The sequence below is a fragment of the Lupinus angustifolius genome, unplaced genomic scaffold (genome assembly GCF_001865875.1).
Source record: "Lupinus angustifolius cultivar Tanjil unplaced genomic scaffold, LupAngTanjil_v1.0 Scaffold_143_12, whole genome shotgun sequence".
Lineage (NCBI taxonomy): Eukaryota > Viridiplantae > Streptophyta > Magnoliopsida > Fabales > Fabaceae > Lupinus > Lupinus angustifolius.
The window spans coordinates 11,657-30,488 of NW_017725470.1; the positions used below are offsets into that span (position 1 = coordinate 11,657).

General features: G+C 33.6%; 1 long non-coding RNA gene across 1 annotated transcript; it reads left to right on the forward strand.

The window, feature by feature from the left end:
• Positions 1 to 779: 779 nt before the first annotated feature.
• Positions 780 to 18,262, forward strand: LOC109340109. Its single transcript, XR_002106754.1, has 3 exons — positions 780 to 793; positions 14,821 to 14,826; positions 18,030 to 18,262. It is a non-coding gene; the product is annotated as an uncharacterized LOC109340109 (long non-coding RNA).
• Positions 18,263 to 18,832: the final 570 nt, after the last annotated feature.

Genomic DNA, 18,832 nt, shown 5'->3' on the forward strand with positions numbered 1-18,832 from the left:
TATGTCTTTTGAAAATAGACACCATAAACTATTTTTTCTTCCTAATTGATAAAATAGACACCATAACTCTCTTAAACTTTATGACTATTGATAAAATTCGACCCCACTTATATGCAATTTTTAATTACTAAAATGAAATTGGAATTAAAACAACAATAATACATTTCTTCCTCTCCCTATTGGAACTTCATGAATATTTCTCCGGTGTACATTGGAGACATCTCCAATCGAATGAACATTTGGTCTTCAATGATGGGCGTGAACTTCTTGATTCAATATCTACATCAGATTCTTCCTTGTGCTTATTGTGGAATGCTAATTCATAATTATTATGAATCTCATTCAAATGAGTTTTTTTGTGTACATATCTATCAAAAAATAAATGGACTAAGGCTCTCATCTAAAATGTTGCAGACGTTCTAGCAAAAATTCTGTCCTTCAAGTAAACATGTGCCTAATGAACTCGATTTTCATACAAAGAATGGAGCCACTCATGATCAATAACTCCAAAATGTTGAATTATAAATCTCCATACTGCATCAATTTGGATCACTTTTAATTCTTTATACACTGCCTTACTAAGTACTTTTCTAATTGCATTATAATTGTGCAACCCTCCCAGCTTTTCTGTTACTTCCTTCATTATTAATAAAAACCTAAAACAATGTTGAGATTTAAGAAAAACTTCCACAGTTTCACTTTGCAAGAAGAGAAACTAACATCATGCAGTAAACCTTACACCATTTAATTGTTAATTTCAATTTCATTGATAGTAATTTAAAATTGTATGTATGTAAGAACCAATTTCACCAATAGTTAAAATTTAAGGAGTAATTAGGAAGAAAAAATAGTTTATGGTGTTTACTTGCAAAAGGCATAAAGTTCAATGGGTTTTTGTGAACTTTTCCCTATAAAAAATAATTATTAACAACTTTTTGATGATTTTTATATTTTTGTTGTGGCATAAATGTAAATGAAATGATAAACTTATATTTACAAATTCTTAAGGAGAAAAGTGATTTGAATGATGGAAGAATTTCTTAACAAAGTTGTTTTGAAAACTTTATGCAAGTTATTTGTTATACCTTGGCTATTTCCATACATCAGGTTCTTAACTTTCCCCCAATGTCCTAGCCTGGAAAAGTTCACTACCACTCATCCAAGGATTAGATATTTTTGGTACCAAATGAGATTACAAAATCATGCTTTTGCATCTCATTTGCCAAGGTGCTCCAAGAACTTCAGAAATGGGAGAAGAAGTAGAGAGAATGAGTGTATGACTTTATGATGGAATGAATGTATTTGAAGTGGACAAGTGCATGATATTTATAGACTTTCTGTGAAACTTCCAAGCCCCTCCTTCTACGCGCTAAGCAACTGACCAAACCCTTCAGCATGGATTTGATCACTTGACCAAACAGCTTAGTCACATGCTTGTGGCTGACTCCTTTAAGCTATTGTGGGCTATTTTAGTCTAGTTATGGTGAGCTACTCTAAGAAAGATATGGAGGGCTACTTCATGTGATGTTATGCATGATATAATAATTGCTTGGGTGCTAAGGCAACTTAAGTCACTTGTTTACTAACCAAGCGTGAGGCACCTACATGGACCTGCTGAGTTGCCTGCTTGAGCAGGTTGTCTTAGTCAACTTGGTGTTCGGTGCTGAGTTAGCTTGATGCTTGCTTGACGCGCCCAGGTGCTTGATTTTTGCGTTGGGCGGTCTAGGTGCCATACTAAGCTTCTCATTGAGCACGTGGCTTGTGCTCTAACTATGTGGGCTTGTGCCAAGCCGCTTGACACCTCATTCTGAGCATGCCTATGCCCATGCTAAGCTGCCTCCTTGAGCAGCTTCATGTTCATGATTCCAACTAAGACCAAGTGTGTTGGCTCATGCTTAAGGTTAAGCACACAGCTTGTCACGCCTGCTTAAGCTCACTTGTGCTTTGTTTCTTGGCTTGAATTGGGCATATTTTTTGCTTCAATTTCAATTTCATATTTTCTTCTCTTTTTCTCCTAAAAACTCACAAAAATGTTTGGAAAAGAGGTATACAAAATTAGGTATTTTTGGCACTTATCAACATCCCCAATTTAAGACTTTGTTTGTCCTCAAACAAAATAGTAAATCACATCCAAAAACATCTTTGCTAATTTTTAAGAAGTGATTGACAAAAAATTCAAGTTTGCTTTTCCATGTTCAATATGTTCAATGAGATTTTCCAAAAATGTGAATCTTTGCACATAACGTTTCAAACTTGAAGGGGCATGCTTATTTTCATGAAAAATGTTTAACAAATTCACCAAAACAAAATAATTTCAATCATGAAAGTGTTTGTACACATAAAAGTTCAAAGATGGAACTTTTTCAAGGGTAAATGTTTCACTCAAATATAACTTAGTTGGTTTGCATGAATTTTATTTTGTTTTTCATCTTAACACTTACTTTGATTGCACAATTTATCAAGGATTACGAAGGTCTTCCTTAGGTTATAATGAGACTTGACTATCAAAGAAAATTGGTTTTCAAGATATTCAAATATATTTTTAAAATTAAAAGAGAGCAAAATAATTTTGCTTTTAGATTAATGTCTCTTTACAACTTTTTTCACCTTTCTTATTTTTGTTCCTTTCCTCATTCTTTTCTTGACCTTGTTGTGTAACATTATCTTAATTTTTCTCAATCTCTTTTTACTCCTTTTTGTTTTAGAGCTTTTTCTTTACTTTTTGATTTGTAAAGAGATTGAGAACTTTTCTTTTTAAGATCCTTGTTACATGGCCAACCATTCCCCCCAACTTAAGTGTTTTTTCAACCTTCCTTTTCGAAAATGTTATCTTTTTACTTACAAAATTATGGGAGATAACCTTTGTTTTTTTTCTCATTTAGGCTCAAGGGTTGATTTGAAAATGTATATTTCTTTTTAAGGATCAAAGGGGTTAACAAAGGATGTTCCTATTTATGGTTGTGTATTTTTGGTCAAGTGGCTCATTCTATTTAAAAGAACTTGCCTTGATCATTTCCTATCAATTTTGTGCAATCAAGTAAATAAATATTCAAACAAAATGCTTTGTGCAAAGCCAATAAGTTTCACACTATGCTCACAGAAGTTTTGTGTTTGGGTTACACTCCCTCACATGGTTAGGTTTTACACTTCCTTTATTTAGAAAATGTTTGCAAAGACCATGTCATACAATTTTAAAATCATATTTGCACACGGTTTCAAGTTATGACATTATGTGTTCATTTCACAAATTTTTTTAGCATGTATCTCATTTTGCTTAATGAAAGCTTTGATTTCATCATGCTTAGCAAACTTTAATTTATCAAATCATGTAATGATTTTTCTATTTAGCCAAGTATGTTTTTCAGTTTTGAAATTATTTTAGACAACAATTCACTTTTAAAATAAATTCTAAACTAAAACACAAATACAATTAATTTTCTATATGTATCAAACTTTACTCACCCTTCTTGAATGATGGCTTATCCTCAATCCAATGAAAATATTGTTTTAAAGAGATGCTTGATTCATATGGAAAATTAATATAAACAATTAAAACAACTAAAATTGAACACACAACAAATAGAAACACAAAAATAAAAGTACGAAATCAAATACGCAATTAAAATAGAAAACTAACCAACTATTGAGTTACCTCCCATTAAGCGTTCTTCTAACATCAATAGCTTGACGCTTGTTTTCAGCTGTTAGAGGTCATTCAGTTGTAGTCCTGGTGATGAAGTCTGATTCATCACCTAAGTAAGGTTTTAACCTCTATCCATTCACAGTCCAAGTCTTTTTAGACTCGGGATCTTCCAACTCAATTGCTCAATATTCTTTGATTTATTTTATCACAAATTGTCCTGACCATTTGGTTTTCAATTTTCTTGTTAGCAATTTGTGTCTTGAGTTGAATAAAAGTACCTTTTGACCTTTATAAAAATATTTTCTTCGAATATTAGAGTCATGATACTTTTTTGCCTTTTCTTTGTAAAGCCTTGAAGATTCATAAGCTTGGAATCTCATTTCTTCTAATTGATGCAATTGATCCTTTCTTCTTATTCATGCATCATTTAAATCAAAATTTAGAAATTTAAGAGCCCAATAGGCTCTATGTTCCAATTCAACTAGTAAATGACAAGGTTTGCCGTAAACTAGTTGATATGGAGTTTGACCTATTAGTGATTTAAATGTTATTCTATAAGTCCATAAAGTATCATCCAACTTTTGTGATTAATCTTTCCTTGAAGATGAGACTGTTTTTTCTAAAATTCATTTAAGTTCTCTATTGGATACCTCAGCTTGCACGTTTGTTTGTGGGTGATAAGGTAATGCTACCTTATGTCTAACATTATAAAATTCCAAGACCTTGTATAACTGGAAACTTACAAAATGGGATTCCTCATCACTTATGAGCACTCTTGCTATTCCAAAGTGGGTAAAAGTATTCTTTTTAAAAAAAATTATTACTGTTTTCCCATCCACTTTTGGTGTTGCTAATGCTTCTACCCACCTAAAAACAAAGTCAACGACCACCAATATGTATTCATTGGAAAATTATGATGGGAAAGGTCCCATGAATTCAATGCCCCAATAGTCAAAAATTTCAATTTCCAAAATATTTTATAAAGGCATTTCATTTTGTTTCCCAATTCTGCCATATCTTTAGCATGCATCACATTTTTAAACATATGCTCTAACATCTTTAAAAATGGTTTGCCAGAAAAAACCATATTGAAGAACTTTTGCAGCAGTTTTTTCTCCGTTATAGTATCCATCATAAGCTGAGTTATGGCAATGCCAAAAACATTTATGAACTTTTCATCGGGAAATTCTTCAGTTATTTCTTTTTCTCCATGCATGACTTCTATATTGATTAATCGTGATAAATGATCTACTACCAGATTGTCCTTTCCACTTTTTCACGTACTTCCAAATCAAATTCCTACAAAAGCAAAACCTAGCGTATTAACCGTGGTTTGGAGTCAAACTTTTTGTAATATATTTTATTGTGGCATGACCAGTGAAAATTATAATTCAGGATATTTGGTTGATTTGTCAGCTAGTTGCCAAGACATCCTTATTGGATAGAGTTGTAAGCCTCCAATTCTCCTCATCATTGACAATGGCATAAGACTAATACTTGCTCCAAGATCAATTAGTGTTTTGCTTATAGATACATTACCAATGGTGACTAGAATAGTCACACTTCCTAGGTCTTTTAACTTATGAGGAATATTGGATTGGAGGATTGCACTACAACTTGCATTGAGATGAATAAAATATCTGGTGTACGTTATAACAAAGGACTTGAGTCCAATATATAACATGGATACTCTACTCTATTCTAATATCAGGCAATGTGGGACTAAAACAATAATATATTTCAAGCATCCCCAAAATTCCACCTTGATTGAAATAGATGAGTATCTCGCTCCTTAGGAAATCTCCACATGAATCTCTACCTTAGCGAATATCTGACTCCATATCGCTCAATGCCTAATTCTCGTTAACAACTCATCCACATAAGAGTATGCTCCCATTCACCATAAGTCTTTCCGAGTATCTTTGACGATGTTAACAAGAGACTAGTTCTCCAAACTTTCAGTGCAACTTCTCGTACCGCCATCTAATTGAACACGTCACAACCACATATTGCTAGGAAGTCTTTCGATATATGGAACATCTACATAAAAGTTCACCAACAATCGTCCTCTTTAATACTCAGTGTAACTGAACCTTGGAGCTTCCTTGGAAAACCTCAACCACTACCACCATTGTCTATTCTAACAATCATAGTTCAAAAGAACTATCATAATTCACCATAACGAGTATACTCACAACACACACCTTGTGTCAATGTTAACCAATGTATGTGTCATATCCTTGCATACAAGTCAATACCCATGTCACATCCTGCATCTCTACTGATGCTCATGTTACATCTTGCATCAAAGCTAATGTCCATGTTACACCCTACATCAAAGTCAGTCAACGCCTCTATGTTTTTGTCGATCTACTAACAATTAATATCATTCACTATGACGTCTCAGATACGCCATTAGAATATTTCACTTCTCATCTCACATGAGATCATTCTCTCAACATCTAGAGAGATATTGTCAATAGGGGTGGCAAAATTATCCATAATCCATCCAAATTCATCCAGATTAAATCCATCCAAATTCATTTGTTAGAAGTAATGGATTTAAATGGATATAATTCAATGGATAGTGTTGATAATAGATGGATTCAAATCCATCCATTATATCCAATAGATACCCATGGGTATATCCATTTGGATGGACAACCAATCCATCCAAAAAAGAAAAACAATTTTTTTTCAATTAAGGGAACAAATGTTCAAGCTGCACAGTTTCTGATATTTGTTTATTGTGAATTTGTGTTTTACTTAAGATGCTTCACATAATAAAATATTCTAGCAAAATACACTCACATTTATGAAAAACCAATAATTATGGATAGAGAGATCAATCATAATATATTTGGAGTTTTGTGATTAATTACATATGACTTATCTGCATAATAGATTAATCTTTTTCATGGTCTTGAATTAGAGTGTGTTAAGATGATAACTAGTAGTTCTCATAATCTCACATCACTAAAAGTAGGTAGGTTAGCCGTTAATGAGTGATATATTATAATCGTAAATACGGCTATACTATTATAGTGTTTATTTAAAAAAAAAATCACTTTTTAAAAGTATTTTTTTTAAAAATACCTTTTAAAAATGTTTTTTAAATTGATATTTAAAAATGTTTTATTAAATAATAATTTTTAAAAGAATCTTTTCTTCAAATAATGCTTTATAAAAAAAGTTTTGTTCAAATTAAAAAAAAATGATTGGATATCCATCCAATCCATTAGAATGGATGGATTGAAATCCATTGGCTATGGATGAATTGGATAATTTAAAAATGTGATGTAATGAATTTATATGAATTGATGAATAGTTTTCCATCCATCTATTAGGATCCAAATTCAAATCAATTCAAACTCATCCAATTGTCACCCCTTATTGTCAATATTTGTCTCAAGGCCAAACTCAACACTTGACTCCCTATCTTCACCTTGATCCTAATCTAGTATATGAACTTCTCGGGTTCTGGATACACATACATCACCCCGTCATAGTTCTGCCATATGTCTTTCTCATTCAACTCATCTAGTTTATCCTCATGCAGTAACTTTGACAAATCTTGTCCAACCAACACCTTTTCAACCCTCCTTTGCCATAATCTGGCATCTGGGTCAAGAGTCATCTACCAATTGATTCTCATACCAATTATTGGTGCAGCGGAAGCGATCCTTGCGCAACATTGGCCACAAGCAATCAAATAAAGTGCACAAAATAAACAGAAGAGAAGAAACAAGAGAATTTGGTAACGAGGTTCGACCAAGTGTGTCTACTCCCTTAGAGCATTGAACGACTACCAAGATATTATTAGAGAATAAGGATTGTGAACACCCAATTTTGTCCAGCTTGTTTACAAAATAAAAATATATATAAAATTTCAAAACAAGAAAAAATAATTAATATGAAAATAGCATATTGTTTATATATCTTGGTAACAATTTTTATCTTCTTGGTTCTTCACCAGCACTTAAAACATTTGGGTCTTCACCAGCACTTAAAACCTTTGGGTCAGTGTCAATTTCATTTCAATTAGTACAATAAATTAAATGATTACTTTTTGAGAAATGTCAATATTCAATGTTACAAAAAACAAAAGGACATGACCTTCCTATACTAGCAAAGTATTATTGCTCATACAAGCAATCATTGAGGAAACTCTACAGATTAAAAAAAATAGGAATATGACAATGTTGAGAATGGAAGAAAATAGAATATGGAATGGTTCCTGCTCTAAAAAAATAACAGGCGCTTTCTCTCATTCTCTCTTAGGTGGTTTTTATTATAGCTATTATGATTTGTTAATTCACTCAAAATATATCTCCCATTCATTGGCCATCGTAAATGGCATAAAGGGCCATTAAGGTCCATTCAAGATAAAACATCTAAAAAAGAAGTTGTATAGCATTTATGTATGAGATATAAAGAGAGGAAGCAACATGTGAAAAAAGAGAAGAAAAGAAACGCACAGAAAGGTAAAAATATAAGGGTGAGGTGTGTTAGAAAGATATCCATAGCCAAAGCCTTATTATCATGTTCTGTGTTCCTCCTTCAACCTTCAATACCATGCACTTTCATGATTTCATAGCCCCCACCATTCATATCCACATTCTATATCTAGGTTCCTAGTTTCTTAAGACAAAGAAGACAAATAAGAGTGGAGGAAATATATGATAATGCTGCTTCATAACAAAGTGGTGCAATTCAAGCTGAAATATAGAGGAGGTGTTGAACTTCAAACTATGTGCAAAGGAAGTATTCTAATCTGTCTATGGTTCCTTTGTGTTGTACTTGGTAGTGGTCTTCATTTGAGTGAATGTTTATGATTAACTCACAATAACAAAATTAATATCTTCAATTTCAAGTCACCCATTTTGTTGGTACAAACAGTCGCAATGCATTTACATTCCACCATTCACCATCATATTATTGGTGTGATACCACTGAATTATAAAGCATCTATTCACATTGTTAATTTTGATGTATCTTATAATAAAGCTGCTATATAACATGCTAGCCTACCTTTATTTCATTAGACCACGTCCCTACTATATGTATTCCAAAAAAAAACTTTGAAACTTTGAATGCTAATGTTTATAATTTACTGCACTCTTCAGTCTTAACCATCAAACAATCATTCTCAAATTTGCTTTCTCCTTCATCAACCCAAGTCAAATTCTCCATTTGCTAAAAATCCATAACTCAATCTTGAGAAATATCCAAACATTATTTCATAAACCATTATCCTCCCACAACATTGTACATGACGAGAAAAAACTCATCAAATGGAGTTGTTTGTGATAAAGGCTACACATGGAAATCTCCAAGTATTCGGTTTCATTCACTATTGATATGACTTTTGTTAATGATAAAACTAGAGTGGTTACACTATGCCATATATAAAATACAAGGACCACATATGTCCCCCTTTTTATACCATTCTATATACCATCAGCTTTGATTAGTCAAAAATAATTATTCAAGTTAAAATTGTAATTATTAAATATTTTTCTGGCCAATTACATCTCGTAGTACAGAGATTAACACAAAGCTGTAGGACGATAAATATACTCCCAAAATACAATGATACGTAAATCTCACTACACCTAGTATTTTGTAACAACAATATTTAATAATGTTTAAATTAGTGATATCCAAATAACTATGATGTTTTAATAAATTATTTTTATGGAATTTTTATAGGAAGATCACAGTTTGAGTCATTTTTAACTTCTCTGAAAAATAAAATAGGAAGAAGGTTTACGACCAACATCGTCTCTAAGCTATCAATTCAATATAAAAAAAATCAAAATAATCTTATCACTTACTTAATTATGGAACTTTTATAGTAAGGTTATGGTTCGAGTCGTCTCTAACTTCTCTGAAAATGGGAAGAAGGTCTACGACTAACATCGGCAACAAGCTATTAATTCCATATAATTATAATTAAAAACTACTTTATCTCTTAAATGAGTTTTTATGGAATCTTATAGTAAGGTCATGATTCGAGTCCTCTCTAACTTCTCTAAAAAATGGGGAAAAGGTTCACGACCAACACCGTTTCTAAGCTATTAGTTCCATTGAATTAAAACAATCATATATTATAAATATTTCAAAATCAATAAAAAATAACTCCATTGAATCTATCAATATTTTTCAAATCAACAAAAATCAACCAAACCAATTAACCGATCAGAACTACGTAGTCTTGATTTTCCTATTGCACCTAGGGATATGTAGGAGCAAGATAAATTCTTGTGTGACAAAAAAATAAAAAAAATAAAATATTTTGATTTAGTAATTAAATTCTTATTAAATAAATTTTTTAAGGGCATAAAAGCCCATATTATTAGCGAGGTTACCGTTTTAATACGGGTAGACGGATTGCTAATACCTTCCCCAACCCGTAATCGACTCTCATGCTCAGAATCTCCGTTTAAAGACCATTTTAACCAATTCAGGCATAAATAGAGTTTTCTACGTTTTAACCGCAAAAAATGTAGTGGCATCTCCAAATCAATTGAAAGAGGTAGAAATTGAGTTCGCCTCTTCCTAAGTCACAGAGTCGGTCTTCCAACCAAAAATCGGGTTACGAAAGTTGGTGAATCTGCTGGAGACACGCATAAGAGTCAGGCTCACAACCGTTAATTACATGGATTTAAGTACCCTATTGTTTTTTTATTTCTTTATTTTCCTTGGAATAATAAATTATTATGTTTTACTTCTGCGCTTTGTTATCAGTAAACTCTTTGATTATTTTTTAAGCTTTTGGGGATGGGGATTTAATATATTTGCACGCTTTCCCACATACAAAAATAATACACTTGAGTTACACAGACATATGTCCTGAACCCGAGTATTAGTGATTAGGATTAGAGATAGAAGGAACATCTACTTTGTCGGTAAATGACCTCGAGTCACATCTGGTATTGGCGTGATCTACCACCCAAATCGCTCATAGTATCTTGAGTTAGCGGCTTGGAGGGCTCGATCCTTCTCGTTTCTAGCCCATGATATTTGGTTTCCTTTATTTTGGGATTGGATACGATCTGGTGACCTGGAACTCTACAACTCTTATCGAGTGTGCTTTAATCAAGACCTAGTATCCCACCATTGGATTATGGCCTTTAGACTACCTAAAACCTTGTAAGAATACCTTTTTAGGACACGGGAAGCATATCCGAAATCTTGTCTCTAATCATTCAAAATTTGGGACTTTTGTCCCTTAAAAAATGTTCATGCCTGAGTGTCGTAAGGATGTCATTGCACTTTGATATCCTTGTATCATAATGCCGGCTAAATAATTTGCATTTCCTTCGATGGGCTAAGCGCCCTAGGGATAATGTTCATCATTGCCATGGGCTAAGCACCTTAGGGAAAATTTTCATTCCCTCTGATGGGTTAAGCGCCCTAGGGATAATTTTCATTCCCTATCATGGGCTAAGAGCCCTAGTGATAATTTACATTCCCTACCATAGGCTAAGCATCCTAGGGATAATTCTCATACCCTACCATGGGCTAAAAGCCCTAGGGATTTTTTTCATACCCTACAATGGGCTCAACGCTGTATGGATACTTTTCATACCCTACGATGGGCTTAATGTCCTAGGATCAATTTTCATTCTCTTCTATGTGTTCAACATCTTAGGGATATTCTTTATTCCCTTCGATGGGCTCGATGCCCTAGGGATCATTTTCATACCCTTTGATGGGCATCAATATACATCATGCTCATACATATCATTCATCCATTCATACATGCATTCATTCTAAAATTACATAATTCACACATTCATCAAAACATAAATCATTCAAACATTCATAAGAAAAAATAAAAAAAACATTGTTCATACATTCATCATCCATAAAAAAAATCGTCATTCTAACATTAAAAAAATAATCAACATTCATACAAATATATATCATCTACTCATGCATCATAACAAAAAACCCCAAAAAACAATAATTCAAAGACATGCATTTCATGCATTACAAGCATAACCCATTATCTAAAATGCAGAAAAAATTAACCAATTCATGTATCTTCATAGGCATACATTCACCCAAAACACAAAAAACAAAAAAAATCATTTAAACATTGCATTTCATGGAATAACATACCATGTATAAATTATCTAAAAGAAAAAATAATTCAATTCATGCATTTCATATGCATTCAAAAAGAGAAAAACTATTTACATTTTCTTGCATCATATCCACAAAAATTTACATAAGATATATCACGCATATCATTGAATCATGCACAAAACGTTTTAATCTTCAATAAATTCATTTTTTTGTTTCTCAGAGATTTTGGTAAAGACACTACATTTGTTCTTACTATTGTGGCAATATCTTGCTATCCAAGGTAACTAGAAAGAATAAAAACATCTTACATTTAATAGATACAATCTAGGTCTGGAACCTTGAGTTTCCTCTAAAATTGATATCATGCGACCTTGTAGGGTACGCCACGAAGACACCAAATGCCGATAAATATGTTTATTGGGAAATGTTAAGAAACAAGTTAGATGCAATTAAGATCTGAAACCTACTAGTTTATTCTAAGATTGTCATCAACGCAAAAAGGACTATGCCAACTTCTCTCAATGGAAAAGGACTTTTGTTTCTTCCCAAAATTCGTCTTTCAAACATTAAAAAAAAAATATTCATCTCAATATAGCATCTATTAATCATTTCATAAACATCAAACATATCTCAAAACAGGGGTCATTTCTAATGTGATAAAAATAACTTGTGTCTCAGATATATTCATTACTACTTTAAAGCACCCCTACCACAAGAGCTTTAAAGTTCGACCAATGGCAGATCAAGAAATAACTCAGGTGAATAAGTCAAAGGTGATAGAGCTCAAGGAACAAATGAGTGAAATGATGAAGAAAATCTTAGCCCTACAATAGAGGAAAGCTACTATCGGTAATCCTTCAACCTCTCATATAAGACCATAGACTAGTGAAGCCTAAAACAAAATCAAGGTCCCTCTTCATAATGTTATACGGAAAAAGAAGGAAGACGTGAACATGTGGTATTTGATTCAAGAAAGATTGAAAGTCGTGGAAGGGGCTAATTGTCCTAACATTAAAAATGTATTTGAGATGTGCTTGGTGCTTAATGTAGTCTTGCCGCCCAAGTTCAAGGTTACAAGATTCAAGAAGTATGATGGGACAACTTGTCCCAAATGCCATTTGTACATGTATGCTAGAAAAATGTCGGCGTACCATGAAAATGACAAGTTATTGATCTATTGCTTCCTGGAAAGTCTGGTAGGAATTGCTACCACTGAAAAATCATTTTTAAAACAATATTAATCGGTTAACCCATTTGGTAATCGAATAAGTCCTGGTGAAATCTGTTAATCGATTAAGGAAAGTCATAATCGATTAACTGGAGTTACAGAAGCTATCCTCCTAGGATTTCTGCTTATTAATCGATTAAGCAAGTTTTTAATTGATTAAGCCATAACGGAAAATTTGTTTTCAAGAAACACGTTAATCGATTAACTTGACATTTAATCGATTAATATCAGTTGAGTCAGTTATAAATTAAATATGTTATTTTGAAACAGAATCAAATCAGTTTTTAAAATAAGCTTTTTACACTTTCATTAATCAATCGAAAATAATACTAAAAGAAAAGAAGCTATATTGTTGATTCTTTGAAGTTTTTCTTGCTTACATTTTTAAGAGTGAAAAGAGAGAGAAAGTATTTTCAATATGCCAACATTTTCATTCAGTTGAAATACCTTGTATGATTTCTACATCTAGTTCTTAGGGTTGTTTGTGAGATCATTATGTCAAGTGTTGTAGAAAGCCGATTTCAGTGTCGTTATCCGCACAATCTTGTGTGTGAAGTAACTCGGCGAAATTCAGTAAATTGAGGATAATTCTTGTGGTGTGTGATATCATCATAAGTTGAGAATCAATAGTCTTCACAAGGCAGGGAGTCTTGATTCGAGCGAAAGTTTCGGCTGGGGCCAAATTGCGCGAATGGTGTGGTATCCAAGTAGGCATAGTTAGAGGTCAAACCGAGCTTGGTGGCTCAACGGTTTCAAGAAAGAATTTTATGCTAGGATTATTGGAAGTCTGTTTGTAACTGAATTACATTTCTAATAGTGAAGAAAAATCTCCTAGATAAACCAGGAGACCTGGATGTAGTTTGCAAGTGGACCCGCAAACGAACCAGGATAAAAATCCTCGAGCACATTTTCTCTTTCCCTATCTCCATACGTTTATGTCTTTACTTGCTTTCTGAGTTAATTTGAATTCTATGATTAATTGCTAATTGTTGATAATCACGAATCAATATTAAGATAGTAAAGATCTAGATTCATCATTGTTTTTCAAAACAAGAAAACTGTTTTTCAAAGAGTAAACAACTAGTATAATCAATTAATGTACTAATCATAATCGATTAACATAACTGTCCTTAATCGATTAACCATATTGATAATCGATTAACTGCGGCAGCTTTGTTTTCTAAGCAAATATCGGAAAAGCGGGATTAATGATCCGCTACACCTACTCACCCCCTCTAGGTGTATTCTTACCTCACTAGTATCCAACAAGTGGTAATAGAGCTAGTACGAAGGTGCTAGTTTGACCTCTAAATTCATTGATCCAAGGGATTAATCACTGTGGCTTCCACTAACCCTTTCGGCGGTGATGGGGCATCCATCAACCACCCTCCGATCTTCAGTGGCGATGAGTATGCCTACTAGAAGGTGCGCATGCGAATCTTTATTGAGGCACTAGACACGGAGATTTGGGACTCCGTTTTCAACGAGCCTTTTACTCCATTTCACTTAGTGGATGGTGAACCCAAAGAAAAACCAAAGGGATTGTGGGCTGACGAAGAAAGACGTAAAGTCTAGCATATGATGAATTCTTTTGGGTGTCATAGTGTCTAAATGCAAAAGAAATATGGGATACTTTGCAAGTAACCCAAGAAGGCACAAGTGAGGTTAAGCACACAAGATTGAATGCGTTAAACATGAATATGAGTTTTTTCGAATGTTTCCAAATGAATCTATTAATGAAATGTGGAAAAGATTCACTCATATTTTTAATCATTTAATTGCTTTAGATAAGAGTTTTTCTATTGGTGAACTTACTAACAAAGTATTGTGTTGTCGTGATAGGAAATGGCAGCCTAAGGTAACATCCATTATGGAGTCGAAAGACTTAGACAAAATGCCACTAGCAACTCTCTTTGGTAAACTCCAAGAACACGAAATGGAGTTGGGACGCTTAACAATTTATGAAGATTCAGACCAAAAGAAAAAGGGGATCTCTCTGAAAGCTACATCGACACAACCACAAGAAGAGAGATACGATGATGATTCCGGGTCTGAATTAGATGATGAAACCTTAACTCTCCTGGTTAGAAAGTTTGGCAAGAAGAAAGGAGGGTTTAAGCGCTTTCAAAAAAGAGAGGCAAGTGATTCAACCAAAGGAGGAAAAGCTCCTAAAGATCGCTGCATTTTCCATGAGTGTGGCAAACCAGGCCACATGAAATTCCAATGCTCGAGTCACCTTAAGAAGGTTGAACATGATAAAAGCAACCCCCGGGACTTTAAATCCAAGAAGGCCTACATAGTATGAGATGTACCGGAGGACGAGACAACAAGTAGAACATCCGATGAAACCCATATATGTGATCAATGTGATATTTTAAATGCTGAAATTTCTGATTTAAAGGATAAATTGGCAAAGTCCATATATATTAGTTATAACCTGAACAACCTACTTGCTACATCTAGAAATGTAGGTAATCATGGAGGTCTTGGCTGTAAACTAAAGAAAAATATAAGACCATATAGGAGGCAAGTAGATTACATGCATAATAGGACTAATCATAAAATGTCTACTTGTTTTTATTGTGGTAAACATGGTCATACATCTATATCGTGCTACATTAGGAAATATGGAGTACCTAGTGGTAAATATGCATGGATGCAAAAAGGGCAAGAATCTTTGATTACTAACAAGAAAGGACCCAATATAACTTAGGTACCTAAACAATACAAATAAAATTGTTTTGCAGGTATGCCTTCGGAATCAGGGATAACACTGGTACTTAGATAGTGGATGTTCGAGGTATATGACAGGTGATAGATCAAAGTTCATGGATCTCTCACTAAACGATAAAGGTTATGTCACTTATGGAGACAACAATAAAGGGAAGATAATAGGCGTTGGAAGAACTGGAAATGTTTCACAATCCAAAATAGAAAACATGTTATATGTCAAAAGACTAGAGCACAACCTACTAAGAATTAGCCAGTTGTGTGACAAAGAGGAAGGTTGTGTGTGATGATGTTTCAGGTGCGCTGGAAAATGCATACACAAAGAACATGGAAATTGAAAATGAGGTTCAGGATGATCAGGAAATAAATGCAGATCATGAAGACATTCCTATGGTGTGGAAGACAAAGAAAGGTCATCCGCTCGACAAGGTAATAGTTGTTATCTCAACGTGAGTGGTAACCCGAAACTCTATGTGAAACTTTTGTAATTTTGTAGCATTTGTGTCTCAATTCGAGCCTAAGACCATAGATGAGGCCATAGAGGATAAACATTAGGGAATTGCTATGCAAGAAGAGCTAAACCAATTTGAGTGTAATATCGTATGGGACTTGGTCCATCAACCTAAAGATCATCATGTAATAGGCACAAAATGAGTCTTTAAAAATAAATTGGACGAATCTGGTTTGATTATACGAAATAAGACACGTCTAGTTGCCAAAAGGTATAATCAAGAAGGCATCGACTATGATGAAACCTATGCCCATGTTGCGAGGTTGGAGGCTATTCAAATTTTACTAGCCTTTGCATCAATTAGGAGAGACTATCTGAAGAAAAATCTCAAAGCAATTAGGAGAGACTATCTAAAGATCTAGAACGCATCATTTTCATTGTCCGTGCTACACATGACTCATCCCAACCACCACCTCCACAAGATTAGCCTAGATAGGATTGTCTAATTGCTTCAGATAGTCTCTCCTAATTACATTTCTGATAGTGAAGGAAAATCTCCCAGATCAACCAGGAGGCCTGAATATAGTTTGCAAGTGGACCCGCAAACGAACCAAGATAAAAATCCCTAAGCACATTTTCTTTCCCTATCTCTTTACGTTTCTATCTTTACTTGCTTTCTGAGTTAATTTGAAAATTGTTTTTCAATGAGTAAACAACCAGTGTAATCGATTAACGTAGTCATCATTATTGATTAACATAACTGTCCTTAATCGATTAACCCTGTTGATAATCGATTAACTGCAGCAGCTTTGTTTTCTGTGCTAATATTGGAAAAGCGGGATTAGTGATCCGCTACACCTATTCACCCCTCCTCCCCTCTAGGTGTATTTTTACCTCACTCATACCCAACATCACCTTCATCAACACTCTCTAGAACCCATATTTTGATCGTATGATAGGCAACACAACTTCAGACTTTAATGCATTAATTAAGGTGGGAAGTATAATTGGGCATAACTTGAAAAGTGGGAAAATAGAGGGCAGACAGTTAGGTTCAAATGAAGGCAAGGATTCAGCCTTCGTGATAAATGAGGAAGGGGAAACAAATTTTTTGACTAAGGGGCGAAAATACAAGAAACTCAAACACCACCACCAAAACCCATACTCCAAAGCCTCATCATACCCATATCAAACTTCATATCCATACAATACCTTTCAATACCATACACCCTCATAATTCTCAAATCATCGCCCAAACACAAACCAAATACAGGTTCCTCAACAAACCCAAAACAATCACCAAAGCATCAATGCAAATTACGCCCAAAGAAATTCATACTTTGACCTTATTCCAATATCTTATGTCGAACTCTTTGACCAACTTCAAGACCAAGGAATGTTGACTCATGTGGAGGGAAAAATTTTGAGCCAACATATCCTAAATGGTATGATCATACCGCTAGTTGTGTGTATCATTACAATATCATAGGACATTCCATAGAAAAATGTAGAGATCTCAAATAAAAGGTACAAGAATTGACAGAACAATCAACAAAGAATGATAAAGGAAACTTTCTGCCCAACCGAAAAAGACAACAAAATTGATAGTGTATTTTGTTTGCAACCCCTACTGCTCTCCCCAAGGCTTTAGGTTCATAAAGTAGTGGGACACCCATGTTTATCATAAATAAAAGTTTATTTTCTCATGCACATATTTTTAACAACTACATACTATTGAATTGATCATGTAAATTATCATCTCATGCTTTCTTCCACAAATCTCATTCCAACCACACACAAAAAATAAATTAACTCATGCATTATTGTGAGATATTTGATTTAATAATTTATATAAAATGGAGGATTAATACAAATGTAAGGCAAATATTTCTGATGACACAAGGCATATTTGAAAATCTCAAAAACTACGAAGATATCTCTAGTCATCCATTTGAGCTATAGGCTTTACGAAAGGAGATTTTTTCTAAATTACCTACAAAATATCAATAACCTTGGGCATGATAGTTTTTCAACTGTTTTCTTTGACATTCAATTATTGAGAAATAAATACACTTCACCTACACCATTTTTAATATCTAACCTGAGGATAAAAAATCCATATCAAGTCAAATAAAAATATTCATTGGTCAAAGTGTGAAATAATAGAAAATTAGAAGAATAAAAATAAAAAGTCCGCTGAGAAATCAAAAATAAAAATCTCAGGCAAAATTCAGGGCAAATAAAATGCACTATCAAATGACCTCCAAGAAGAACAATTCAAACTCCTAGCGAGAAGATTATCACTTAAATATTAGGCTTTCATCAATTCCATCACAAAAAAACAAAAACATAATTTTAGTACTTGAATGTCATTTTAGAAATTGTTGAAATAGGACAATGGAGAAAGAGGAATATAGAAAAGGATTTGGGAAACACATATTTGAGTCTTATCATTTTTCTTGGAAACCCTTAGTCACACCACAATTCAAGCTCAAAATGTTAGGTATCAGTGGACATAACACACCTAGAAGGGGGGTTTGTTGAAAGGGTTTTTTAAAGGTTTTCCCCCTCAACAAATTGTTCCTAGCAGCAGCGCCAATTTGTTGAAAGGCAAAGTTTTCCTCTTTAGTGTGTTTTCTTTATTTGGTTAAGTAAGTGAACTCGGTTTTATTCTTTGTTCGCC